The sequence below is a fragment of the Pleurodeles waltl genome, chromosome 2_2 (genome assembly GCF_031143425.1).
Source record: "Pleurodeles waltl isolate 20211129_DDA chromosome 2_2, aPleWal1.hap1.20221129, whole genome shotgun sequence".
NCBI classification, from domain to species: domain Eukaryota; kingdom Metazoa; phylum Chordata; class Amphibia; order Caudata; family Salamandridae; genus Pleurodeles; species Pleurodeles waltl.
The window spans coordinates 1,193,094,332-1,193,122,198 of NC_090439.1; the positions used below are offsets into that span (position 1 = coordinate 1,193,094,332).

Below are 27,867 nucleotides of genomic sequence, written 5' to 3' on the forward strand. Positions count from 1 at the left end.
TTCTTTGCAACCTCAGCTGGCATTTCTTTGGCATCTGCCCACTCCCGACTTGAGTGTGACTCTTGGACTTGGTCCGCTTGTTCCACAGGTACTCTCGTCTGGAAATCCATCGTTGTTGCATTGCTGGTGTTGGTCTTCCTTGCAGAATTCCCCTATCACGACTTCTGTGCTCTCTGGGGAATTTAGGTGCACTTTACACCTACTTTTCAGGGTCTTGGGGTGGGCTATTTTTCCAACCCTCACTGTTTTCTTACACTCCCAGCGACCCTCTACAAGCTCACATAGGTTTGAGGTCCATTTGTGGTTCGCATTCCACTTCTAGAGTATATGGTTTGTGTTGCCCCTATACCTATGTGCTCTCATTGCAATCTATTGTGACTGTACATTGCTTGCATTGCTTTCTATTGCTATTATTGCATAATTTTGGTATTGTGTACATATATCTTGTGTATATTTGCTATCCTCATACTGAGGGTACTCACTGAGATACTTTTGGCATATTGTCATAAAAATAAAGTACCTTTATTTTTAGTATGTCTGTGTATTGTGTTTTCTTATGATATTGTGCATATGACACTAGTGGTATAGTTGGAGCTTTGCATGTCTCCTAGTTCAGCCTAAGCTGCTCTGCTAAGCTACCCTTTTCTATCAGCCAAAGCTGCTAGATACCTCTTCTACACTAATAAGGGATACCTGGACCTGGTGCAGAGTGTAAGTACCCCTTGGTACTCACTACAAACCAGGCCAGCCTCCTACATTGGTTGTGCAGCGGTGGGATAAGTACTTGCAACTACTTACCACTTTGTCATTTTGTACTTTTCATAAGAGAATAATATACAAAACAAGTTCAGTGTATGTACACCTAACCAAAAAGTTTTGCTTTTCTCCTCTTACTCTATTGCTAAGTGGTGAAATGTACCTCTAAAAACTTTCAAAAAGTTTCTGAAAAGTTGAAAAAGTTGAAAAAGTTTTTTTTTTCTGTTCCTTTAAAAGTTCTGAAACTTTTTCTTTCTTTTTCTGTCCCTTAAACCTTTTCCTATCATGTCTGGTACAGGTCAAACTCTGGATCTGGCCAGCACAGCTTATGACCACCTTAACTGAAAAGGTGTAAGGAGTCTGCATTGATAGAGGTTTAGGGGTAGGGAAGAATCCCTCTAGAGAATTGTTTGTTAATATGCTCATTGAAAATGATAAGACCATAGCTGGCACATCTGGTGAGAGATTAGCTGATGGTTCACACTCTGATTCTGGGGTAGCCCCAGCAAGTGGGTTAGAAGGGAACCTTCCCAACCTGCCCCTTAGCAGGCCACCTAGCAGGGCTGGTACTGATGTGAGTTCTCATCATAGTAGGAAGATCACTCCTTTAGACCAGGTTGTTAGGGTGCCATCTGTTAGGGACAGGTCTCCCTCTGTTCATTCACACCATTCTTCTGTGTCTAAGCATGCCCAACCCACCCACCCTGATGACAGAGTGTTAGAAAGGGAACTCAATAGATTGAGAGTGGAAGAGTCCAGGGTGAAGCTCAAGAAGCAACAGCTGGATCTAGACAGGGAAGCATTTGACTTAGAAAAAGAAAGACAGAGGTTGGGGTTTGGACCCCATGGTGGCAGCAGCAGTATTACAGATAGTAATCCTGTAAAAGAGCATGATTCTAGGAATCTGCATAAGATAGTTCCCCATTACAAGGAGGGGGATGACATTAACAAGTGGTTTGCTGCACTTGAGAGGGCCTGTGTTGTACAGGGGGTCCCTCAAAGGCAGTGGGCTGCTATCCTATGGCTATCTTTCAGTGGAAAGGGTAGGAATAGGCTCCTTACTGTGAAGGAAAGTGATGCCAATAATTTTACAGTTCTTAAGAATGCACTCCTAGATGGTTATGGCTTAACCACTGAACAGTACAGGATCAAGTTCAGAGAAACCAAAAAGGAGTCTTCACAAGACTGGGTAGACTTTGTTGACCATTCAGTGAAGGCCTTGGAGGGGTGGTTACATGGCAGTAAAGTTTCTGACTATGAAAGCCTGTATAACTTAATCCTGAGAGAGCATATTCTTAATAACTGTGTGTCTGATTTGTTGCACCAATATCTAGTGGACTCAGATCTGACTTCTCCCCAAGAATTGGGAAAGAAGGCTGACAAATGGGTCAGAACAAGAGTGAACAGAAAAGTTCATACAGGGGGTGACAAGGATGGCAAGAAGAAGGATGGTAAGTCTTCTGACAAGGGTGGGGACAAATCTAAAAATGAGTCTTCATCAGGCCCACAAAAACACTCTGGTGGGGGTGGTGGGCCCAAATCCTCTTCAAATCAAAACAAAGAAAAGAAACCATGGTGCTATTTATGTAAAATAAAAGGCCATTGGACAACAGATCCCAGTTGTCCAAAGAAAAGCACCAAGCCTCCTACCACTACAACCCCTACTGCTAGACAAGGGTGGGGACAAATCTAAAAATGAGTCTTCATCAGGCCCACAAAAACACTCTGGTGGGGGTGGTGGGTCCAAATCCTCTTCTAATCAAGTAAAGAAACCATGGTGCTATTTATGTAAAGTAAAATGCCATTGGACAACTGATGCCAGTTGTCCAAAGAAAAGCACCAAGCCTCCCACTACCACAACCCCTGCTGCTACACCTAGTGCCCCTAGTAATAGCAGTGGTGGTGGGAGCAAACCTACTAATAGCCAATCCAAGGGAGTAGCTGGGCTCAATTTTGGTAATTTAGTTGGGGTTGGTCTTGTTAGGGAGACCACAGAGGCTGTGTTAGTCGCTGAAGGTGCCATTGATTTGGCCACCTTGGTTGCTTGTCCCCTTAATATGGATAAGTACAAGCAACTTCCCCAAAATAAATGGTGTTGAGGTTCAGGCCTACAGGGATACAGGTGCCAGTGTTACCATGGTAACAGAGAAACTGGTCCACCCTGAACAACACCTACTTGGTCACCAGTACCAAGTGACTGATGCTCACAACAACACTCTTAGCCACCCCATAGCTGTTGTGAATCTCAACTGGGTGGGGGGGGTTACTGGTCCAAAGAAAGTTGTGGTTGCCTCAGATGTACCTGTAGACTGTCTACTAGGGAACGATTTAGAGACATCAGCTTGGGAAGAAGTGGAGTCGGAGGCTCATGCAGCAATGCTGGGCATTCCTGGGCATATTTTTGCTTTGACAAGGGCTCAGGCCAAAAAGCAAAAAGGACAGGGTGACTTGGATCCTGGAACAATGGACCAAGTGCTCCCTAAAGCTAGGGTTAGTAAAGGTAAAACACTACCTACTATCCCTCCCTCTACAGTTGATTAAACTTCTGAGGAAGAAGAATTTCCACCCTGTGCAGAACCTAAACCAGAGGAGCTGGAAGCAGACACTGCTGAGCTTTTGGGTGGAGGGGGGCCTGCCAGGGAGGAGCTGAGTGTGGCACAGCAGACCTGTCCCACACTAGAGGGTCTAAGACAGCAAGCTGTCAAACAGCAAAATGGGGATGTCAGTGACTCTCACAGAGTTTACTGGGAGGACAACCTCTTGTATACTGAGGCAAGGGACCCTAAACCTGGAGCAGCCAGGAGATTGGTAATTCCCTTGCAATACAGAGAGTTCCTCCTAACTCTAGCCCACGACATTCCCTTGGCTGGACATTTGGGAGAAATGAAAACTTGGGACAGGCTTGTTCCCTTGTTTCATTGGCCTAGAATGTCAGAGGACACAAAGGAATTTTATAAGTCCTGTGTCACCTGTCAAGCCATTGGCAAAACAGGTGGCACCCCAAAGGCACCCTTTATTCCACTGCCTGTGGTTGGGGTTCCCTTTGAAAGGGTAGGGGTTGACATAGTTGGCCCCCTTGGCCCTCCTACTGCTTCAGGCAATAGGTTTATTTTGGTGGTAGTGGACCATGCCACCAGATATCCTGAAGCAATTCCTCTAAGGACCACTACAGCTCCTGAAGTGGCAAAGGCCCTCCTGGTAATCTTTTCCAGGGTGGGCTTCCCAAAAGAGGCAGTTTCAGACAGGGGCAGCAACTTCATGTCTGCTTACTTAAAGGCCATGTGGAAGGAATGTGGTGTAACAAACAAATTCACCAGACCCTATCTGTAGGAGGCTGGACTGGCTTGTAGTGAGTACCAAGGGGTACTTGCACCTTGCACCAGGCCCAGTTATCCCTTATTAGTGTATAGGGTGTCTAGCAGCTTAGGCTGATAGATAATGGTAGCTTAGCAGAGCAGCTTAGGCTGAACTAGGAGACGTGTGAAGCTACTACAGTACCACTTAGTGTCATATGCACAATATCATAAGAAAACACAATACACAGTTATACTAAAAATAAAGGTACTTTATTTTTATGACAATATGCCAAAGTATCTTAGAGTGTACCCTCAGTGAGAGGATAGGAAATATACACAAGATATATATACACAATAGCAAAAATATGCAGTATAGTCTTAGAAAACAGTGCAAACAATGTATAATTACAATAGGATGCAATGGGGAAACATAGGGATAGGGGCAACACAAACCATATACTCCAAAAGTGGAATGCGAACCATGAATGGACCCCAAACCTATGTGAACTTGTAGAGGGTCGCTGGGACTATTAGAAAATAGTGAGAGTTAGAAAAATAACCCTCCCCAAGACCCTGAAAAGTGAGTGCAAAGTGCACTAAAGTTCCGCTAAGGACAAAAGAGTCGTGTTAGAGGAATAATGCAGGAAAGACACAAACCAGCAATGCAACAACTGTGGATTTCCAATCTAGGGTACCTGTGGAACAAGGGGACCAAGTCCAAAAGTCACAAGCAAGTCGGAGATGGGCAGATGCCCAGGAAATGCCAGCTGCGGGTGCAAAGAAGTTTCGACTGGACAGAAGAAGCTGAGGTTTCTGCAGGAACGAAAAGGGCTAGAGACTTTCCCTTTGGTGGACAGATCCCTCTCGCCTTGGAGAGTCGTGCAGAAGTGTTTTCCCGCCGGAAGGACGCCAACAAGCCTTGCTAGGTGCAAATCGTGCGTTTGGCGTTTTTGGACGCTGCTGGGGCCCAGGAGGGACCAGGAGGTCGCAAATTGGACCAGGAGAGAGAAGGGACGTCGAGCAAGACAAAGAGCCCTCACTGAAGCAGGTAGCACCCGGAGAAATGCCAGAAACAGGCACTACGAGGATGCGTGAAACGGTGCTCGCCGAATTTGCACAAAGGAGTCCCACGTCGCCGGAGACCAACTTAGAAAGTCGTGCAATGCAGGTTAGAGTGCCGTGGACCCAGGCTTGGCTGTGCACAAAGGATTTCCGCCGGAAGTGCACAGGGGCTGGAGTAGCTGCAAAGTCGGGGTTCCCAGCAATGCAGCCCAGCGAGGTGAGGCAAGGACTTACCTCCACCAAACTTGGGCTGAAGAGTCACTGGACTGTGGGGGTCACTTGGACAGCATCGCTGGATTCGAGGGACCTCGCTCGTTGTGCTGAGAGGAGACCCAAGGGACCGGTAATGCAGCTTTTTGGTGCCTGCGGTTGCAGGGGGAAGATTCCGTCGACCCACGGGAGATTTCTTCGGAGCTTCTGGTGCAGAGAGGAGGCAGACTACCCCCACAGCATGCACAAGCAGGAAAACAGTCGAGAAGGCGGCAGGATCAGCGTTACAGAGTTGCAGTAGTCGTCTTTGCTACTATGTTGCAGGTTTGCAGGCTTCCAGCGCGGTCAGCGGTCGATTCCTTATCAGAAGGTGAAGAGAGAGATGCAGAGGAACTCGGCTGAGCTCATGCATTCGTTATCTAAAGTTTCCCCAGAGACAGAGACCCTAAATAGCCAGAAAAGAGGGTTTGGCTACTTAGGAGAGAGGATAGGCTACTAACACCTGAAGGAGCCTATCAGCAGGAGTCTCTGACGTCACCTGGTGGCACTGGCCACTCAGAGCAGTCCAGTGTGCCAGCAGCACCTCTGTTTCCAAGATGGCAGAGGTCTGGAGCACACTGGAGGAGCTCTGGACACCTCCCAGGGGAGGTGCAGGTCAGGGGAGTGGTCACTCCCCTTTCCTTTGTCCAGTTTCGCGCCAGAGCAGGGGCTAAGGGGTCCCTGAACCGGTGTAGACTGGCTTATGCAGAATTGGGCACATCTGTGCCCAACAAAGCATTTCCAGAGGCTGGGGGAGGCTACTCCTCCCCTGCCTTCACACCATTTTCCAAAGGGAGAGGGTGTCACACCCTCTCTCAGAGGAAGTTCTTTGTTCTGCCATCCTGGGCCAGGCCTGGCTGGACCCCAGGAGGGCAGCTGCCTGTCTGAGGGGTTGGCAGCAGCAGCAGCTGCAGTGAAACCCCAGGAAGGGCAGTTTGGCAGTACCAGGGTCTGTGCTACAGACCACTGGGATCATGGGATTGTGCCAACTATGCCAGGATGGCATAGAGGGGGCAATTCCATGATCATAGACATGTTACATGGCCATATTCAGAGTTACCATTGTGAAGCTACATATAGGTAGTGACCTATATGTAGTGCACGCGTGTACTGGTGTCCCCGCACTCACAAAGTTCAGGGAATTGGCTCTGAACAATGTGGGGGCACCTTGGCTAGTGCCAGGGTGCCCTCACACTAAGTAACTTTGCACCTAACCTTTACCAGGTAAAGGTTAGACATATAGGTGACTTATAAGTTACTTAAGTGCAGTGTAAAATGGCTGTGAAATAACGTGGACGTTATTTCACTCAGGCTGCAGTGGCAGGCCTGTGTAAGAATTGTCAGAGCTCCCTATGGGTGGCAAAAGAAATGCTGCAGCCCATAGGGATCTCCTGGAACCCCAATACCCTGGGTACCTCAGTACCATATACTAGGGACTTATAAGGGTGTTCCAGTAAGCCAATGTAAATTGGTAAAAATGGTCACTAGCCTGTTAGTGACAATTTGGAAAGAAATGAGAGAGCATAACCACTGAGGTTCTGATTAGCAGAGCCTCAGTGAGACAGTTAGTCACTACACAGGTAACACATTCAGGCACACTTATGAGCACTGGGGTCCTGGCTTACCAGGGTCCCAGTGACACATACAACTAAAACAACATATATACAGTGAAAAATGGGGGTAACATGCCAGGCAAGATGGTACTTTCCTACACAACCCCCCCCCAAACGAAGGACAATAAGACTAGCCATGACCTGATGAGTCTTCATTGTCTAAGTGGAAATATCTGGAGAGTCCATCTGCATTGGAGTGGCTACTCCCAGGTCTATGTTCCACTGTATAGTCCATTCCCTGTAGGGATATGGACCACCTCAACAATTTAGGATTTTCACCTTTCATTTGTTTTAGCCAAAGTAGAGGTTTGTGGTCTGTCTGAACAATGAAGTGAGTGCCAAACAGGTATGGCCTCAACTTCTTCAGAGCCCAGACCACAGCAAAGGCCTCCCTCTCAATGGCAGACCAACGCTTTTCTCTAGGGGTCAACCTCCTACTAATAAAAGCAACAGGTTGATCCTGGCCCTCAGAATTAAGTTGTGATAGGACTGCCCCTACTCCTAATTCAGATGCATCAGTTTGGACATAGAATTTTTTAGAGTAACAAAGGCTTTTCAGGACAGGTGCAGAGCACATGGCCTGCTTCAGCTCCTCAAAAGCTTTCTGACAGTTTGCTGTCCATAATACCTTTTTAGGCATTTTCTTGGATGTGAGGTCATTAAGAGGGGCTGCAATGGAGCCATAGTTCTTAATGAACCTCCTGTAATACCCAGTGAGGCCTAGGAAGGCTCTCACCTGAGTCTGAGTGGTAGGGGGAACCCAATCAATAATAGTTTGGATTTTCCCCTGAAGTGGTGCAATCTGTTCCCCACCAACAAGGTGTCCCAGATAAACCACCTTACCCTGCCCTATCTGGCACTTTGAAGCCTTGATAGTGAGGCCTGCTTTTTGCAGGGCCTCCAAAACTTTCCATAGGTGGACCAGGTGATCATCCCAGCTGGAGCTAAAGACAGCTATATCGTCCAAATATGCTGCACTGAAAGCTTCCAGCCCTTGCAGGACTGTGTTCACCAACCTCTGAAAAGTGGCAGGTGCATTTTTCAAACCAAAAGGCATTACAGTAAACTGGTAATGTCCTCCAATGGTTGAAAATGCAGTATTAGATTTAGCATCTTCTGATAATTTGATCTGCCAATACCCTGCAGTCAAATCAAAAGTGCTTAGATACTTGGCAGATGCCAGTGTATCTATGAGCTCATCTGCCCTGGGTATAGGGTGAGCATCAGTTTTGGTTACCAAGTTGAGACCTCTATAATCTACACAAAACCGCATTTCCTTCTTTCCATCTTTAGAATTGGGTTTTGGTACCAGTACCACAGGAGAAGCCCATGGACTGTCAGAGTGCTCAACCACTCCTAGTTCCAACATTTTCTGAACTTCTTGCTTTATGCAGTCCCTGACATGGTCAGGCTGCCTATAGATCTTACTTTTGACAGGTAAACTGTCTCCAGTATCTATAGTGTGCTCACACCAAGAAGTGGTGCCTGGCACAGTAGAGAAGAGTTCTGAAAATTGTCCTAGGAGATTTATGCAATTATCTTTCTGCTCAGCAGTAAGACAATCAGCCAAAACTACACCTTCCACAAGAGCATCTTGTTCTGTGGAAGAGAAGAGATCAGGTAGAGGATCACTGTCTTCTTCCTGTCCCTCATCAGTTGCCATGAGCAGGGTGAGATCAGCCCTGTCATAGTAGGGTTTCAGGCGGTTGACATGGAGCACCCTAAGGGGACTCCTGGCAGTGCCTAAGTCAACCAAGTAGGTGACTTCACCCTTCTTTTCAACAATTGTGTGGGGTCCACTCCATTTATCTTGGAGTGCTTTTGGGGCCACAGGCTCCAAGACCCACACTTTCAGCCCTGGTTGGTACTGAACCAAAACAGCCTTCTGATCATGCCATTGCTTCTGGAGCTCTTGGCTGGCCTGAAGGTTTTTACTGGCCTTTTTCATGTACTCAGCCATCCTTGATCTGAGGCCAAGTACATAATCCACAATATCCTGCTTAGGAGCTTTTAAAGGTTGTTCCCAACCCTCCTTTACAAGTGTGAGTGGAGCCCTAACAGGGTGTCCAAAAAGAAGTTCAAAGGGGCTGAAGCCCACTCCTTTCTGGGGTACCTCCCTGTAGGCAAAAAGGAGGCATGGTAGAAGGATATCCCATCTCCTGCGGAGTTTTTCAGGGAGTCCCATAATCATGCCTTTGAGAGTTTTATTAAATCTCTCCACCAGTCCATTTGTTTGTGGATGATAGGGTGTTGTGAACTTGTACGTTACACCACACTCCTTCCACATGGCCTTTAAGTATGCAGACATGAAATTGCTTCCTCTGTCTGATACTACTTCCTTTGGGAAGCCCACCCTGGAAAATATTCCCAGGAGGGCCTTTGCCACTGCAGGAGCTGTAGTGGTCCTTAAAGGAATTGCTTCAGGATATCTTGTGGCATGGTCCACTACCACCAAGATAAACCTATTGCCTGAAGCAGTAGGAGGGTCAAGGGGGCCAACTATGTCAACCCCTACCCTTTCAAAGGGAACCCCAACCACAGGCAGTGGGATAAGGGGTGCCTTTGGTGTGCCACCTGTCTTGCCACTGGCTTGACAGGTTTCACAGGACTTACAAAATTCCTTTGTGTCCTCAGACATCCTAGGCCAATGAAACAATGGAACCAATCTGTCCCAAGTTTTCATTTGACCCAGGTGCCCAGCTAGGGGAATGTCATGTGCCAGTGTTAGGAGGAACTTTCTGTACTCCTGAGGAATCACTAATCTCCTGGCAGCTCCAGGTTTAGGATCCCTATGCTCAGTGTACAAGAGGTTGTCCTCCCAGTAAACTCTGTGAGAGTCACTGACATCCCCATTAGCCTGTTTGACAGCTTGCTGTCTGAGACCCTCTAATGTGGGACAGGTTTGCTGTGCCACACTCAGCTCCTCTCTGGCAGGCCCCCCTTCACCCAAAAGCTCAGCAGTGTCTGCTTCCAGCTCCTCTGGTGTAGGTTCTGCACAGGGAGGGAATTCTTCTTCCTCAGAATTAGAATCCACTGTAGAGGGAGGGATAGTAGGAAGTGGTTTGCTTCTACTAGCCCTATCTTTAGGGAGCACTTGGTCCATTGTTCCAGGATCCAAGCTTCCCTGTCCTTTTTGCTTTGTGGCCTGAGCCCTTGTCAAAGCAAAAATATGCCCTGGGATGCCCAGCATTGCTGCATGGGCCTCCAACTCCACATCTGACCAAGCTGATGTCTCCAAATCATTCCCTAATAGACAGTCTACAGGTAAATCTGAAGCTACCACAACTTTCTTTGGACCAGTTCCCCCCCCCCCCAGTTGAGATTTACAACAGCCATGGGGTGGCTTTGTGTTATGTTGTGAGCATCGGTTACTTGGTACTGGTGTCCAAGTATGTGTTGTTCAGGGTGCACCAGTTTCTCAATCACCATTGTGACACTGGCACCTGTGTCCCTGTAGGCCTGGACCTCAACACCATTTATTAGGGTTAGTTGCTTGTACTTCTCCAAGTTATGGGGGCAAGCAACCAAAGTGGCTAAATCAATAGCCCCTTCAGAGACTAAAGTAGCCTCTGTGGTCTCCCTAATCAGACCAACCCCAACTAAATTACCAAAAGTGAGCCCAGCTACTCCCTTGGATTGGCTATTAGTAGGTTTGCTCCCACCACCACTGCTATTAGTAGGGACACTAGGTGTAGCAGTAGGGGTTGTAGTGGTAGGAGCTGTGGTGCCTTTCTTTGGACAACTGGGATCTGTTGTCCAATGGCCTTTTATTTTACATAAATAGCACCATGGTTTCTTTTCCTTGTTCTGATTAAAGGAGGATTTGGACCCACCACCCCCACCAGAGTGTTTTTGTGGGCCTGATGAAGACTCATTTTTAGATTTGTCCCCACCCTTGTCAGAAGACTTACCATCCTTCTTTTTGTTGCCATCTTTGTCACCCCCTGTGTGAACTTTTCTGTTCACTCTTGTTCTGACCCATTTGTCTGCCTTCTTTCCCAATTCTTGGGGAGAGGTCAGATCAGAGTCCACCAAGTACTGGTGCAACAAATCAGACACACAATTATTAAGAATATGCTCTCTCAGGATCAAGTTATACAGGCTGTCATAATCAGTAACTTTACTGCCATGTAACCACCCCTCCAAGGCCTTCACTGCCTGGTCAATGAAATCAACCCAGTCTTGTGAAGACTCCTTTTTGGTCTCTCTGAACTTTATCCTGTACTGTTCAGTGGTTAAGCCATAACCATCCAGGAGTGCATTCTTAAGAACTTGGAAATTATTAGCATCATTTTCTTTTACAGTAAGGAGCCTATCCCTACCTTTTCCACTAAATGATAGCCATAGGATAGCAGCCCACTGCCTTTGAGGGACATCCTGTACAACACAGGCCCTCTCAAGTGCAGCAAACCACTTGTTAATGTCATCCCCCTCCTTATAAGGGGGAACTATCTTGTGCAGATTCCTGGAATCATGCTCTTTTGCAGGATGACTATGGGGAATACTGCTGCTGCCACCATGGGTATCTAAACCCAACTTCTGTCTTTCCTTCTCTAATTCAAAAGACTGTCTATCCAAATCCAGCTGTTGCTTTTTAAGCTTCAGTCTGGTTTGTTCCACCCTCAACTTATTGAGTTCCCTCTCTAACATTCTGTCATCAGGGTTGGTGGGAGGGACATTTCTAGAAACAGAGCTATGATGGGAATGAACAGAAGGAGACCTGTCCCTTACAGAAGCCAACTTAACAGCTTGGTTTACAGAAACATTACTACCAGTATGGTGAGAATAAATGCTGTTGCTATGATGTGAGACAACACTATTTATTTGGTGTGGCTCATCATCATTACCATCTATGCTAGATTGTCTAGTAATGGGCAGGCTAGGAAGTTTCTTCCCTGAATCTTTTCCTGGGGGAGTCCATGAATCAGATTGAGAACTATTAGGTACTTTTTCAACAGATGAGGCACCTATGGCCTTATCCTGTTCTCTAAGCATGTTAAGTAACAGTTCCAAGGCAGGATTCTTCCCTACACTCAAACCTCTCTCTATACAGAGACTCCTTGCTCTTTTCCAGCTAAGGTTGTCATATGCAAGTTTGGACAGATCAACACTTTGGCCTGTGCCAGACATTTTTTAGAGAGAGTTAAAGTGATAGAAAAAGAGAAAAAAGTTTTCAGAACTTTTTGGAAAGACAGAAAAAAACTTTTTAAACTTTTAAGAACTTTTTGAAAGTTTAGGAGTACTTTTCAGCACTTAGAAAAGAGTGAAAAGAGGAAATGCAAAACTTTTTGGCTATGTGAATATACACTGACCTTGTTTTGTATATTTTTCTCTTATGAAAAGTACAATGACAAGAGTGGTAAGTAGTCTCAAGCACTTATCCCACCACTGCACAACCAATGTAGGAGGCTAGACTGGCTTGTAGTGAGTACCAAGGGGTACTTGCACCTTGCACCAGGCCCAGTTATCCCTTATTAGTGTGTAGGGTGTCTAGCAGCTTAGGCTGATAGATAATGGTAGCTTAGCAGAGCAGCTTAGGCTGAACTAGGAGACGTGTGAAGCTACTACAGTACCACTTAGTGTCATATGCACAATATCATAAGAAAACACAATACACAGTTATACTAAAAATAAAGGTACTTTATTTTTATGACAATATGCCAAAGTATCTTAGAGTGTACCCTCAGTGAGAGGATAGGAAATATACACAAGATATATATACACAATAGCAAAAATATGCAGTATAGTCTTAGAAAACAGTGCAAACAATGTATAATTACAATAGGATGCAATGGGGAAACATAGGGATAGGGGCAACACAAACCATATACTCCAAAAGTGGAATGCGAACCACGAATGGACCCCAAACCTATGTGACCTTGTAGAGGGTCGCTGGGACTATTAGAAAATAGTGAGAGTTAGAAAAATAACCCTCCCCAAGACCCTGAAAAGTGAGTGCAAAGTGCACTAAAGTTCCCCTAAGGACAAAAGAGTCGTGTTAGAGGAATAATGCAGGAAAGACACAAACCAGCAATGCAACAACTGTGGATTTCCAATCTAGGGTACCTGTGGAACAAGGGGACCAAGTCCAAAAGTCACAAGCAAGTCGGAGATGGGCAGATGCCCAGGAAATGCCAGCTGCGGGTGCAAAGAAGCTTCGACTGGACAGAAGAAGCTGAGGTTTCTGCAGAAACGAAAAGGGCTAGAGACTTTCCCTTTGGTGGACGGATCCCGCTCGCCTTGAAGAGTCGTGCAGAAGTGTTTTCCCGCCGGAAGGGCGCCAACAAGCCTTGCTAGGCGCAAATCGTGCGTTTGGCGTTTTTGGACGCTGCTGGGGCCCAGGAGGGACCAGGAGGTCGCAAATTGGACCTGAAGAGAGAGGGGACGTAGAGCAAGACAAAGAGCCCTCACTGAAGCAGGTAGCACCCGGAGAAGTGCCAGAAACAGGCACTATGTGGATGCGTGAAGCGGTGCTCGCCGAATTTGCACAAAGGAGTCCCACGTCGCCGGAGACCAACTTAGAAAGTCGTGCAATGCAGGTTTGAGTGCCGTGGACCCAGGCTTGGCTGTGCACAAAGGATTTCCACCAGAAGTGCACAGGGGCCGGAGTAGCTGCAAAGTCGCGGTTCCCTGCAATGCAGCCCAGCGAGGTGAGGCAAGGACTTACCTCCACCAAACTTGGGCTGAAGAGTCACTGGACTGTGGGGGTCACTTGGACAGCGTCGCTGGATTCGAGGGACCTCGCTCTTCGTGCTGAGAGGAGACCCAAGGGATCGGTAATGCAGCTTTTTGGTGCCTGCGGTTGCAGGGGGAAGATTCCGTCGACCCACGGGAGATTTCTTCGGAGCTTCTGGTGCAGAGAGGAGGCAGACTACCCCACAGCATGCACAAGCAGGAAAACAGTCGAGAAGGCGGCAGGATCAGCGTTACAGAGTTGCAGTAGTCGTCTTTGCTACTATGTTGCAGGTTTGCAGGCTTCCAGCGCGGTCAGCGGTCGATTCCTTATCAGAAGGTGAAGAGAGAGATGCAGAGGAACTCGGCTGAGCTCATGCATTCGTTATCTAAAGTTTCCCCAGAGACAGAGACCCTAAATAGCCAGAAAAGAGGGTTTGGCTACTTAGGAGAGAGGATAGGCTACTAACACCTGAAGGAGCCTATCAGCAGGAGTCTCTGACGTCACCTGGTGGCACTGGCCACTCAGAGCAGTCCAGTGTGCCAGCAGCACCTCTGTTTCCAAGATGGCAGAGGTCTGGAGCACACTGGAGGAGCTCTGGACACCTCCCAGGGGAGGTGCAGGTCAGGGGAGTGGTCACTCCCCTTTCCTTTGTCCAGTTTCGCGCCAGAGCAGGGGCTAAGGGGTCCCTGAACCGGTGTAGACTGGCTTATGCAGAATTGGGCACATCTGTGCCCAACAAAGCATTTCCAGAGGCTGGGGGAGGCTACTCCTCCCCTGCCTTCACACCATTTTCGAAAGGGAGAGGGTGTCACACCCTCTCTCAGAGGAAGTTCTTTGTTCTGCCATCCTGGGCCAGGCCTGGCTGGACCCCAGGAGGGCAGCTGCCTGTCTGAGGGGTTGGCAGCAGCTGCAGTGAAACCCAAGGAAGGGCAGTTTGGCAGTACCAGGGTCTGTGCTACAGACCACTGGGATCATGGGATTGTGCCAACTATGCCAGGATGGCATAGAGGGGGCAATTCCATGATCACAGACATGTTACATGGCCATATTCGGAGTTACCATTGTGAAGCTACATATAGGTAGTGACCTATATGTAGTGCACGCGTGTACTGGTGTCCCCGCACTCACAAAGTTCAGGGAATTGGCTCTGAACAATGTGGGGGCACCTTGGCTAGTGCCAGGGTGCCCTCACACTAAGTAACTTTGCACCTAACCTTTACCAGGTAAAGGTTAGACATATAGGTGACTTATAAGTTACTTAAGTGCAGTGTAAAATGGCTGTGAAATAACGTGGACGTTATTTCACTCAGGCTGCAGTGGCAGGCCTGTGTAAGAATTGTCAGAGCTCCCTATGGGTGGCAAAAGAAATGCTGCAGCCCATAGGGATCTCCTGGAACCCCAATACCCTGGGTACCTCAGTACCATATACTAGGGACTTACAGGGAGTGCAGAATTATTAGGCAAGTTGTATTTTTGAGGATTCATTTTATTATTGAACAACAACCATGTTCTCAATGAACCCAAAAAACTCATTAATATCAAAGCTGAATATTTTTGGAAGTAGTTTTTAGTTTGTTTTTAGTTTTAGCTATGTTAGGGGGATATCTGTGTGTGCAGGTGACTATTACTGTGCATAATTATTAGGCAACTTAACAAAACAAAAAATATATACCCATTTCAATTATTTATTATTACCAGTGAAACCAATATAACATCTCAACATTCACAAATATACATTTCTGACATTCAAAAACAAAACAAAAACAAATCAGTGACCAATATAGCCACCTTTCTTTACAAGGACACTCAAAAGCCTGCCATCCATGGATTCTGTCAGTGTTTTGATCTATTCACCATCAACATTGCGTGCAGCAGCAACCACAGCCTCCCAGACACTGTTCAGAGAGGTGTACTGTTTTCCCTCCTTGTAAATCTCACATTTGATGATGGACCACAGGTTCTCAATGGGGTTCAGATCAGGTGAACAAGGAGGCCATGTCATTAGATTTCCTTCTTTTATACCCTTTCTTGCCAGCCACGCTGTGGAGTACTTGGACGCGTGTGATGGAGCATTGTCCTGCATGAAAATCATGTTTTTCTTGAAGGATGCAGACTTCTTCCTGTACCACTGCTTGAAGAAGGTGTCTTCCAGGAACTGGCAGTAGGACTGGGAGTTGAGCTTGACTCCATCCTCAACCCGAAAAGGCCCCACAAGCTCATCTTTGATGATACCAGCCCAAACCAGTACTCCACCTCCACCTTGCTGGCGTCTGAGTCGGACTGGAGCTCTCTGCCCTTTACCAATCCAGCCACGGGCCCATCCATCTGGCCCATCAAGACTCACTCTCATTTCATCAGTCCATAAAACCTTAGACAAATCAGTCTTGAGATATTTATTGGCCCAGTCTTGACGTTTCAGCTTGTGTGTCTTGTTCAGTGGTGGTCGTCTTTCAGCCTTTCTTACCTTGGCCATGTCTCTGAGTATTGCACACCTTGTGCTTTTGGGCACTCCAGTGATGTTGCAGCTCTGAAATATGGCCAAACTAGTGGCAAGTGGCATCGTGGCAGCTGCACGCTTGACTTTTCTCAGTTCATGGGCAGTTATTTTGCGCCTTGGTTTTTCCACACGCTTCTTGCGACCCTGTTGACTATTTTGAATGAAACGCTTGATTGTTCGATGATCACGCTTCAGAAGCTTTGCAATTTTAGGAGTGCTGCATCCCTCTGCAAGATATCTCACTATTTTTGACTTTTCGGAGCCTGTCAAGTCCTTCTTTTGACCCATTTTGCCAAAGGAAAGGAAGTTGCCTAATAATTATGCACACCTGATATAGGGTGTTGATGTCATTAGACCACACCCCTTCTCATTACAGAGATGCACATCACCTAATATGCTTAATTGGTAGTAGGCTTTCGAGCCTATACAGCTTGGAGTAAGACAACATGCATAAAGAGGATGATGTGGTCAAAATACTAATTTGCCTAATAATTCTGCACTCCCTGTATAAGGGTGTTCCAGTAAGCCAATGTAAATTGGTAAAAATGGTCACTAGCCTGTTAGTGACAATTTGGAAAGAAATGAGAGAGCATAACCACTGAGGTTCTGATTAGCAGAGCCTCAGTGAGACAGTTAGTCACTACATAGGTAACACATTCAGGCACACTTATGAGCACTGGGGCCCTGGGTTACCAGGGTCCCAGTGACACATACAACTAAAACAACATATATACAGTGAAAAATGGTGGTAACTGTGAGAAGGTAGCCTCTTTCTAGCCTTGTTACCCCCACTTTTGGCCTGTTTGTGAGTGTATGTCAGGGTGTTTGTCACTGTTTTCACTGTCTCACTGGGATCCTGATAGCCAGGCCTCAGTGCTCATAGTGAAAACACCATGTTTTCAGTATGGTTGTTATGTGTCACTGGGATCCTGCTGGTCAGGACCCCAGTGCTCATAGGTTTGTGGCCTATATGTATGTGTCACTGGGACCCTGTCACACAGGGCCCCAGTGCTCATAGGTGTGCATGTATGTGTTCCCTGTGTGGTGCCTAACTGTCTCACTGAGGCTCTGCTAACCAGAACCTCAGTGGTTATGCTCTCTCATTACTTTTAAATTGTCACTAACAGGCTAGTGACCAATTTTACCAATTTACATTGGCTTACTGGAACACCCTTATAATTCCCTAGTATATGGTACTGAGGTACCCAGGGTATTGGGGTTCCAGGAGATCCCTATGGGCTGCAGCATTTCTTTTGCCACCCATAGGGAGCTCTGACAATTCTTACACAGGCCTGCCACTGCAGCCTGAGTGAAATAACGTTCACGTTATTTCACAGCCATTTTACTCTGCACTTAAGTAACTTATAAGTCACCTATATGTCTAACCTTTACCTGGTAAAGGTTAGGTGCAAAGTTACTTAGTGTGAGGGCACCCTGGCCCTAGCCAAGGTGCCCCCACATTGTTCAGAGCCAATTCCCTGAACTTTGTGAGTGCGGGGACACCATTACACGCGTGCACTACATATAGGTCACTACCTATATGTAGCTTCACCATGGTAACTCAGAATATGGCCATGTAACATGTCTATGATCATGGAATTGCCCCCTCTATACCATCCTGGCATAGTTGGCACAATCCCATGATCCCAGTGGTCTGTAGCACAGACCCTGGTACTGCCAAACTGCCCTTCCTGGGGTTTCACTGCAGCTGCTGCTGCTGCCAACCCCTCAGACAGGCAGCTGCCCTCCTGGGGTCCAGCCAGGCCTGGCCCAGGATGGCAGAACAAATAACTTCCTCTGAGAGAGGGTGTGACACCCTCTCCCTTTGGAAAATGGTGTGAAGGCAGGGGAGGAGTAGCCTCCCCCAGCCTCTGGAAATGCTTTGTTGGGCACAGAGGTGCCCAATTCTGCATAAGCCAGTCTACACCGGTTCAGGGACCCCTTAGCCCCTGCTCTGGCGCGAAACTGGACAAAGGAAAGGGGAGTGACCACTCCCCTGACCTGCACCTCCCCTGGGAGGTGTCCAGAGCTCCTCCAGTGTGCTCCAGACCTCTGCCATCTTGGAAACAGAGGTGCTGCTGGCACACTGGACTGCTCTGAGTGGCCAGTGCCACCAGGTGACGTCAGAGACTCCTGCTGATAGGCTCCTTCAGGTGTTAGTAGCCTTTCCTCTCTCCTAGGTAGCCAAACCCTCTTTTCTGGCTATTTAGGGTCTCTGTCTCTGGGGAAACTTTAGATAACGAATGCATGAGCTCAGCCGAGTTCCTCTGCATCTCTCTCTTCACCTTCTGATAAGGAAACGACCGCTGACCGCGCTGGAAGCCTGCAAACCTGCAACATAGTAGCAAAGACGACTACTGCAACTCTGTAACGCTGATCCTGCCGCCTTCTCGACTGTTTTCCTGCTTGTGCATGCTGTGGGGGTAGCCTGCCTCCTCTCTGCACCAGAAGCTCCGAAGAAATCTCCCGTGGGTCGACGGAATCTTCCCCCTGCAACCGCAGGCACCAAAAAGCTGCATTACCGGTCCCTTGGGTCTCCTCTCAGCACAACGAGCGAGGTCCCTCGAATCCAGCGACTCTGTCCAAGTGACCCCCACAGTCCAGTGACTCTTCAGCCCAAGTTTGGTGGAGGTAAGTCCTTGCCTCACCTCGCTGGGCTGCATTGCTAGGAACCGCGACTTTGCAGCTACTCCGGCCCCTGTGCACTTCCGGCGGAAATCCTTTGTGCACAGCCAAGCCTGGGTCCACGGCACTCTAACCTGTATTGCACAACTTTCTAAGTTGGTCTCCGGCGACGTGGGACTCCTTTGTGCAACTTCGGCGAGCACCGTTTCACGCATCATCGTAGTGCCTGTTTCTGGCACTTCCCCGGGTGCTACCTGCTTCAGTGAGGGCTCTTTGTCTTGCTCCACGTCCCTTCTCTGTGCAGGTCCAATTTTTCACCTCGTGGTCCCTCCTGGGCACCAGCAGCATCCAAAAACGCCAAACACACAATTTGCGTGTAGCAAGGCTTGTTGGCGTCCTTCTGGCGGGAAAACACTTCTGCACGACTTTCCAAGGCGAGCGGGATCCGTCCACCTAAGGGGAAGTGTAGGAGGCTGGACTGGCTTGTAGTGAGTACCAAGGGGTACTTGCACCTTGCACCAGGCCCAGTTATCCCTTATTAGTGTATAGGGTGTCTAGCAGCTTAGGCTGATAGATAATGGTAGCTTAGCAGAGCAGCTTAGGCTGAACTAGGAGACATGTGAAGCTACTACAGTACCACTTAGTGTCATATGCACAATATCATAAGAAAACACAATACACAGTTATACTAAAAATAAAGGTACTTTATTTTTATGACAATATGCCAAAGTATCTTAGAGTGTACCCTCAGTGAGAGAATAGGAAATATACACAAGATATATATACACAATAGCAAAAATATGCAGTATAGTCTTAGAAAACAGTGCAAACAATGTATAATTACAATAGGATGCAATGGGGAAACATAGGGATAGGGGCAACACAAACCATATACTCCAAAAGTGGAATGTGAACCACGAATGGACCCCAAACCTATGTGACCTTGTAGAGGGTCGCTGGGACTATTAGAAAATAGTGAGAGTTAGAAAAATAACCCTCCCCAAGACCCTGAAAAGTGAGTGCAAAGTGCACCAAAGTTCCCCTAAGGACAAAATAGTCGTGTTAGAGGGAGAATGCAAGGAAAACACAAATCAGCAATGCAACAACGATGGATTCCTGTCTGAAGGTACCTGTGGAACAAGGGGACCAAGTCCAAAAGTCACAAGCAGCTCGGAGATGGGCAGATGCCCAAGAAATGCCAGCGGTTGGTGCAAAGAAGCTCTTACTAGGCTGAAGAACTGTGAATACTGCAGGAACGACAAGGGTTAGAGACTTCCCCTTTGGAGGATGGATCCCCCACGCCTTGGAGAGTCGTGCAGAAGTGTTTTCCCGCCGGATGGACGCCAACAAGCCTTGCTACACGCAAATCGTGCGTTTGGCGTTTTTGGACGCTGCTGGGGCCCAGGAGGGACCAGAAGGTCGCAAATTGGACCTGCAGAGAGAGGGGACGTCGAGCAAGACAAAGAGCCCTCACTGAAGCAGGTAGCACCCAGAGAAGTGCCAGAAACAGGCACTACGAGGATGCGTGAAACGGTGCTCGCCGAAGTTGCACAAAGGAGTCCCACGTCGCCGGAGACCAACTTAGAAAGTCGTGCAATGCAGGTTAGAGTGCCGTGGACCCAGGCTTGGCTGTGCACACAGGATTTCCGCCGGAAGTGCACAGGGGCCGGAGAAGCTTGCAAAGTCGCGGTTCCCAGCAATGCAGCCCAGCGAGGTGAGGCAAGGACTTACCTCCACCAAACTTGGGCTGAAGAGTCACTGGACTGTGGGGGTCACTTGGACGGTGTCGCTGGATTCGAGGGACCTCGCTCGTCGTGCTGAGAGGAGACCCAAGGGACCGGTAATGCAGCTTTTTGGTGCCTGCGGTTGCAGGGGGAAGATTCCGTCGACCCACGGGAGATTTCTTCGGAGCTTCTGGTGCAGAGAGGAGGCAGACTACCCCCACAGCATGCACAAGCAGGAAAACAGTCGAGAAGGCGGCAGGATCAGCGTTACAGAGTTGCAGTAGTCGTCTTTGCTACTATGTTGCAGGTTTGCAGGCTTCCAGCGCGGTCAGCGGTCGATTCCTTATCAGAAGGTGAAGAGGGAGATGCAGAGGAACTCGGCTGAGCTCATGCATTCGTTATCTACAGTTTCCCCAGAGACAGAGACCCTAAATAGCCAGAAAAGAGGGTTTGGCTACCTAGGAGAGAGGAAAGGCTACTAACACCTGAAGGAGCCTATCACAAGGAGTCTCTGACGTCACCTGGTGGCACTGGCCACTCAGAGCAGTCCAGTGTGCCAGCAGCACCTCTGTTTCCAAGATGGCAGAGGTCTGGAGCACACTGGAGGAGCTCTGGACACCTCCCAGGGGAGGTGCAGGTCAGGGGAGTGGTCACTCCCCTTTCCTTTGTCCAGTTTCGCGCCAGAGCAGGGGCTAAGGGGTCCCTGAACCGGTGTAGACTGGCTTATGCAGAATTGGGCACATCTGTGCCCAACAAAGCATTTCCAGAGGCTGGGGGAGGCTACTCCTCCCCTGCCTTCACACCATTTTCCAAAGGGAGAGGGTGTCACACCCTCTCTCAGAGGAAGTTCTTTGTTCTGCCATCCTGGGCCAGGCCTGGCTGGACCCCAGGAGGGCAGATGCCTGTCTGAGGGGTTGGCAGCAGCAGCAGCTGCAGAGAAACCCCAGGAAGGGCAGTCTGGCAGTACCAGGGTCTGTGCTACAGACCACTGGGATTATGGAATTGTACCAACAATGCCAGGATGGCATAGAGGGGGCAATTCCATGATCATAGACATGTTACATGGCCATATTCGGAGTTACCATGGTGAAGCTACATATAGGTAGTGACCTATATGTAGTGCACGCGTGTAATGGTGTCCCCGTACTCACAAAGTTCAGTGAATTGTCTCTGAACAATGTGGGGGCACCTTGGCTAGTGCCAGGGTGCCCTCACACTAAGTAACTTTGCACCTAACCTTTACCAGGTAAAGGTTAGACATATAGGTGACTTATAAGTTACTTAAGTGCAGTGTAAAATGGCTGTGAAATAACGTGGACGTTATTTCACTCAGGCTGCAGTGGCAGGCCTGTGTAAGAATTGTCAGAGCTCCCTATGGGTGGCAAAAGAAATGCTGCAGCCCATAGGGATCTCCTGGAACCTCAATACCCTGGGTACCTCAGTACCATATACTAGGGGATTATAAGGGTGTTCCAGTAAGCCAATGTAAATTGGTTAAAATGGTCACTAGCCTGTCAGTGACAATTTGGAAAGAAATGAGAGAGCATAACCACTGAGGTTCTGATTAGCAGAGCCTCAGTGAGACAGTTAGTCACTACACAGGTAACACATACAGGCACACTTATGAGCACTGGGGCCCTGGGTTACCAGGGTCCCAGTGACACATACAACTAAAACAACATATATACAGTGAAAAATGGGGGTAACATGCCAGGCAAGATGGTACTTTCCTACACAACCCCCCCCCAAACGAAGGACAATAAGACTAGCCATTACCTGATGAGTCTTCATTGTCTAAGTGGAAATATCTGGAGAGTCCATCTGCATTGGAGTGGCTACTCCCAGGTCTATGTTCCACTGTATAGTCCATTCCCTGTAGGGATATGGACCACCTCAACAATTTAGGATTTTCACCTTTCATTTGTTTTAGCCAAAGTAGAGGTTTGTGGTCTGTCTGAACAATGAAGTGAGTGCCAAACAGGTATGGCCTCAACTTCTTCAGAGCCCAGACCACAGCAAAGGCCTCCCTCTCAATGGCAGACCAACGCTTTTCTCTAGGGGTCAACCTTCTACTAATAAAAGCAACAGGTTGATCCTGGCCCTCAGAATTAAGTTGTGATAGGACTGCCCCTACTCCTAATTCAGATGCATCAGTTTGGACATAGAATTTTTTAGAGTAACAAGGGCTTTTCAGGACAGGTGCAGAGCACATGGCCTGCTTCAGCTCCTCAAAAGCTTTCTGACAGTTTGCTGTCCATAATACCTTTTTAGGCATTTTCTTGGATGTGAGGTCATTAAGAGGGGCTGCAATGGAGCCATAGTTCTTAATGAACCTCCTGTAATACCCAGTGAGGCCTAGGAAGGCTCTCACCTGAGTCTGAGTGGTAGGGGGAATCCAATCAATAATAGTTTGGATTTTCCCCTGAAGTGGTGCAATCTGTTCCCCACCAACAAGGTGTCCCAGATAAACCACTTTACCCTGCCCTATCTGGCACTTTGAAGCCTTGATAGTGAGGCCTGCCTTTTGCAGGGCCTCCAAAACTTTCCAAAGGTGGACCAGGTGATCATCCCAGCTGGAGCTAAAGACAGCTATATCATCCAAATATGCTGCACTGAAAGCTTCCAGCCCTTGCAGGACTGTGTTCACCAACCTCTGAAAAGTGGCAGGTGCATTTTTCAAACCAAAAGGCATTACAGTAAACTGGTAATGTCCTCCAATGGTAGAAAATGCAGTCTTAGGTTTAGCATCTTCTGACATTTTGATCTGCCAATACCCTGCAGTCAAATCAAAAGTGCTTAGATACTTGGCAGATGCCAGTGTATCTATTAGCTCATCTGCCCTGGGTATAGGGTGAGCATCTGTTTTGGTTACCAAGTTGAGACCTCTATAGTCTACACAAAACCTCATTTCCTTCTTTCCATCTTTAGAATTGGGTTTTGGTACCAGTACCACAGGAGAAGCCCATGGACTGTCAGAGTGCTCAACCACTCCTAGTTCCAACATCTTCTGAACTTCTTGCTTTATGCAGTCCCTGACATGGTCAGGCTGCCTATAGATCTTACTTTTGACAGGTAAACTGTCTCCAGTATCTATAGTGTGCTCACACCAAGAAGTGGTGCCTGGCACAATGGAGAAGAGTTCTGAAAATTGTCCTAGGAGATTTATGCAATTATCTTTCTGCTCAGCAGTAAGACAATCAGCCAAAACTACCCCTTCCACAAGAGCATCTTGTTCTGTGGAAGAGAAGAGATCAGGTAGAGGATCACTGTCTTCTTCCTGTCCCTCATCTGTTGCCATGAGCAGGGTGAGATCAGCCCTGTCATAGTAGGGTTTCAGGCGGTTGACATGGAGCACCCTAAGGGGACTCCTGGCAGTGCCTAAGTCAACCAAGTAGGTGACTTCACCCTTCTTTTCAACAATTGTGTGTGGACCACTCCATTTATCTTGGAGTGCTCTTGGGGCCACAGGCTCCAAGACCCACACTTTCTGCCCTGGTTGGTACTGAACCAAAACAGCCTTCTGATCATGCCATTGCTTCTGGAGCTCTTGGCTGGCCTGAAGGTTTTTACTGGCCTTTTTCATGTACTCAGCCATCCTTGATCTGAGGCCAAGTACATAGTCCACAATATCCTGCTTAGGAGCTTTTAAAGGTTGTTCCCAACCCTCCTTTACAAGTGTGAGTGGACCCCTAACAGGGTGTCCAAAAAGAAGTTCAAAGGGGCTGAAGCCCACTCCTTTCTGGGGTACCTCCCTGTAGGCAAAAAGGAGGCATGGTAGAAGGATATCCCATCTCCTGCGGAGTTTTTCAGGGAGTCCCATAATCATGCCTTTGAGAGTTTTATTAAATCTCTCCACCAGTCCATTTGTTTGTGGATGATAGGGTGTTGTGAACTTGTAAGTTACACCACACTCCTTCCACATGGCCTTTAAGTATGCAGACATGAAATTGCTTCCTCTGTCTGATACTACTTCCTTTGGGAAGCCCACCCTGGAAAATATTCCCAGGAGGGCCTTTGCCACTGCAGGAGCTGTAGTGGTCCTTAAAGGAATAGCTTCAGGATATCTTGTGGCATGGTCCACTACCACTAAGATAAACCTATTGCCTGAAGCAGTAGGAGGGTCAAGGGGGCCAACTATGTCAACCCCTACCCTTTCAAAGGGAACCCCAACCACAGGCAGTGGGATAAGGGGTGCCTTTGGAGTGCCACCTGTCTTGCCACTGGCTTGACAGGTTTCACAGGACTTACAAAAATCTTTTGTGTCCTCAGACATCCTAGGCCAATGAAACAGTGGTACCAATCTGTCCCAAGTTTTCATTTGACCCAGGTGCCCAGCTAAGGGAATGTCATGTGCCAGTGTTAGGAGGAACTTTCTGTACTCCTGAGGAATCACTAATCTCCTGGCAGCTCCAGGTTTAGGATCCCTTTGCTCAGTGTACAAGAGGTTGTCCTCCCAGTAAACTCTGTGTGAGTCACTGACATCCCCATTAGCCTGTTTGACAGCTTGCTGTCTGAGACCCTCTAATGTGGGACAGGTTTGCTGTGCCACACTCAGCTCCTCTCTGGCAGGCCCCCCTTCACCCAAAAGCTCAGCAGTGTCTGCTTCCAGCTCCTCTGGTGTAGGTTCTGCACAGGGAGGGAATTCTTCTTCCTCAGAAGTAGAATCCACTGTAGAGGGAGGGATAGTAGGAAGTGGTTTGCTTCTACTAGCCCTAGCTTTAGGGAGCACTTGGTCCATTGTTCCAGGATCCAAGCTTCCCTGTCCTTTTTGCTTTTTGGCCTGAGCCCTTGTCAAAGCAAAAATATGCCCTGGGATGCCCAGCATTGCTGCATGGGCCTCCAACTCCACATCTGACCAAGCTGATGTCTCCAAATCGTTCCCTAATAGACAGTCTACAGGTAAATCTGAAGCTACCACAACTTTCTTTGGACCAGATACCCCCCCCCAGTTGAGATTTACAACAGCCATGGGGTGGCTTTGTGTTATGTTGTGAGCATCGGTTACTTGGTACTGGTGTCCAAGTATGTGTTGTTCAGGGTGCACCAGTTTCTCAATCACCATTGTGACACTGGCACCTGTGTCCCTGTAGGCCTGGACCTCAACACCATTTATTAGGGTTAGTTGCTTGTACTTCTCCAAGTTATGGGGGCAAGCAACCAAAGTGGCTAAGTCAATAGCCCCTTCAGAGACTAAAGTAGCCTCTGTGGTCTCCCTAATCAGACCAACCCCAACTAAATTACCAAAAGTGAGCCCAGCTACTCCCTTGGATTGGCTATTAGTAGGTTTGCTCCCACCACCACTGCTATTAGTAGGGACACTAGGTGTAGCAGTAGGGGTTGTAGTGGTAGGAGCTGTGGTGCCTTTCTTTGGACAACTGGGATCTGTTGTCCAATGGCCTTTTATCTTACATAAATAGCACCATGGTTTCCTTTCCTTGTTCTGATTAGAGGAAGGTTTGGGCCCACCACCCCCACCAGAGTGTTTTTGTGGGCCTGATGAAGACTCATTTTTAGATTTGTCCCCACCCTTGTCAGAAGACTTACCATCCTTCTTTTTGTTGCCATCTTTGTCACCCCCTGTATGAACTTTTCTGTTCACTCTTGTTCTGACCCATTTGTCTGCCTTCTTTCCCAATTCTTGGGGAGAGGTCAGATCAGAGTCCACCAAGTACTGGTGCAACAAATCAGACACACAATTATTAAGAATATGCTCTCTCAGGATTAAGTTATACAGGCTGTCATAATCAGTAACTTTACTGCCATGTAACCACCCCTCCAAGGCCTTCACTGCCTGGTCAATGAAATCAACCCAGTCTTGTGAAGACTCCTTTTTGGTATCTCTGAATTTGATCCTGTACTGTTCAGTGGTTAAGCCATAACCATCCAGGAGTGCATTCTTAAGAACTTGGAAATTGTTAGCATCATTTTCTTTTACAGTAAGGAGCCTATCCCTACCTTTTCCAGTAAATGATAGCCATAGGATAGCAGCCCACTGCCTTTGAGGGACATCCTGTACAGCACAGGCCCTCTCAAGTGCAGCAAACCACTTGTTAATGTCATCCCCCTCCTTGTAAGGGGGAACTATCTTATGCAGATTCCTGGAATCATGCTCTTTTGCAGGATGACTATGGGGAATACTGCTGCTGCCACCATGGGTATCTAAACCCATCTTCTGTCTTTCCCTCTCTATTTCTAAAGACTGTCTATCCAAATCCAGCTGTTGCTTCTTGAGCTTCAGTCTGGTTTGCTCCACTCTCAATCTATTGAGCTCCCTTTCTAACAATCTGTCATCAGGGTGGGTGGGAGGGACATTTCTAGATACAGAGGTATGATGGGAATGAACAGAAGGAGACCTGTCCCTTACAGAGGGCACCCTAACAGCTTGGCTACCAGTATAATGTGAGAGCACATCATCAGTATGATGTGATTCAACCTCTGTACCAACTATGCTAGACTGTCTAGTAATGGGCAGGCTGAGAAGTTTCTTTCCTGAACCTTTTCCTGGGGGAGTCCCTGGATCAGATTGAGAACCATTAGCTACTTTTTCTACAGATTGGGCACTTATGGCCTTATCTTGTACTCTAAGCATATTAATTAACAGTTCTAAAGAAGGATTCTTCCCTACACTCAAACCTCTCTCTATGCAGAGACTCCTTGCTCCTTTCCAGCTAAGGTGATCATATGCAAGTTTGGACAGTTCAACTTTTTGGCCTGTGCCAGACATTTTTTAGAGAGAGTAAAAGTGATAGACAAAGAGAAAAAAGTTTTCCGAACTTTTTGCAAAGACAGAAAAAAAACTTTTTAAACTTTTAAGAACTTTTTGAAAGTTTAGAAGTACTTTTCAGCACTTAGAAAAGAGTGAAAAGAGGAAATGCAAAACTTTTTGGCTATGTGTATATACACTGACCTTGTTTTGTATATTTTTCTCTTATGAAAAGTACAATGACAAGAGTGGTAAGTAGTCTCAAAGCACTTATCCCACCGCTGCCACCAATGTAGGAGGCTGGACTGGCTTGTAGTGAGTACCAAGGGGTACTTGCACCTTGCACCAGGCCCAGTTATCCCTTATTAGTGTATAGGGTGTCTAGCAGCTTAGGCTGATAGATAATGGTAGCTTAGCAGAGCAGCTTAGGCTGAACTAGGAGACATGTGAAGCTACTACAGTACCACTTAGTGTCATATGCACAATATCATAAGAAAACACAATACACAGTTATACTAAAAATAAAGGTACTTTATTTTTATGACAATATGCCAAAGTATCTTAGAGTGTACCCTCAGTGAGAGAATAGGAAATATACACAAGATATATATACACAATAGCAAAAATATGCAGTATAGTCTTAGAAAACAGTGCAAACAATGTATA

General features: G+C 47.4%; 1 protein-coding gene across 1 annotated transcript in view; it reads right to left on the reverse strand.

The window, feature by feature from the left end:
- Nucleotides 1-27,867, reverse strand: part of LOC138275227 (verrucotoxin subunit beta-like) — a 426,431-nt gene that overhangs the window by 335,273 nt on the left and 63,291 nt on the right. The gene's annotated exons all lie outside the window — the stretch shown is intronic.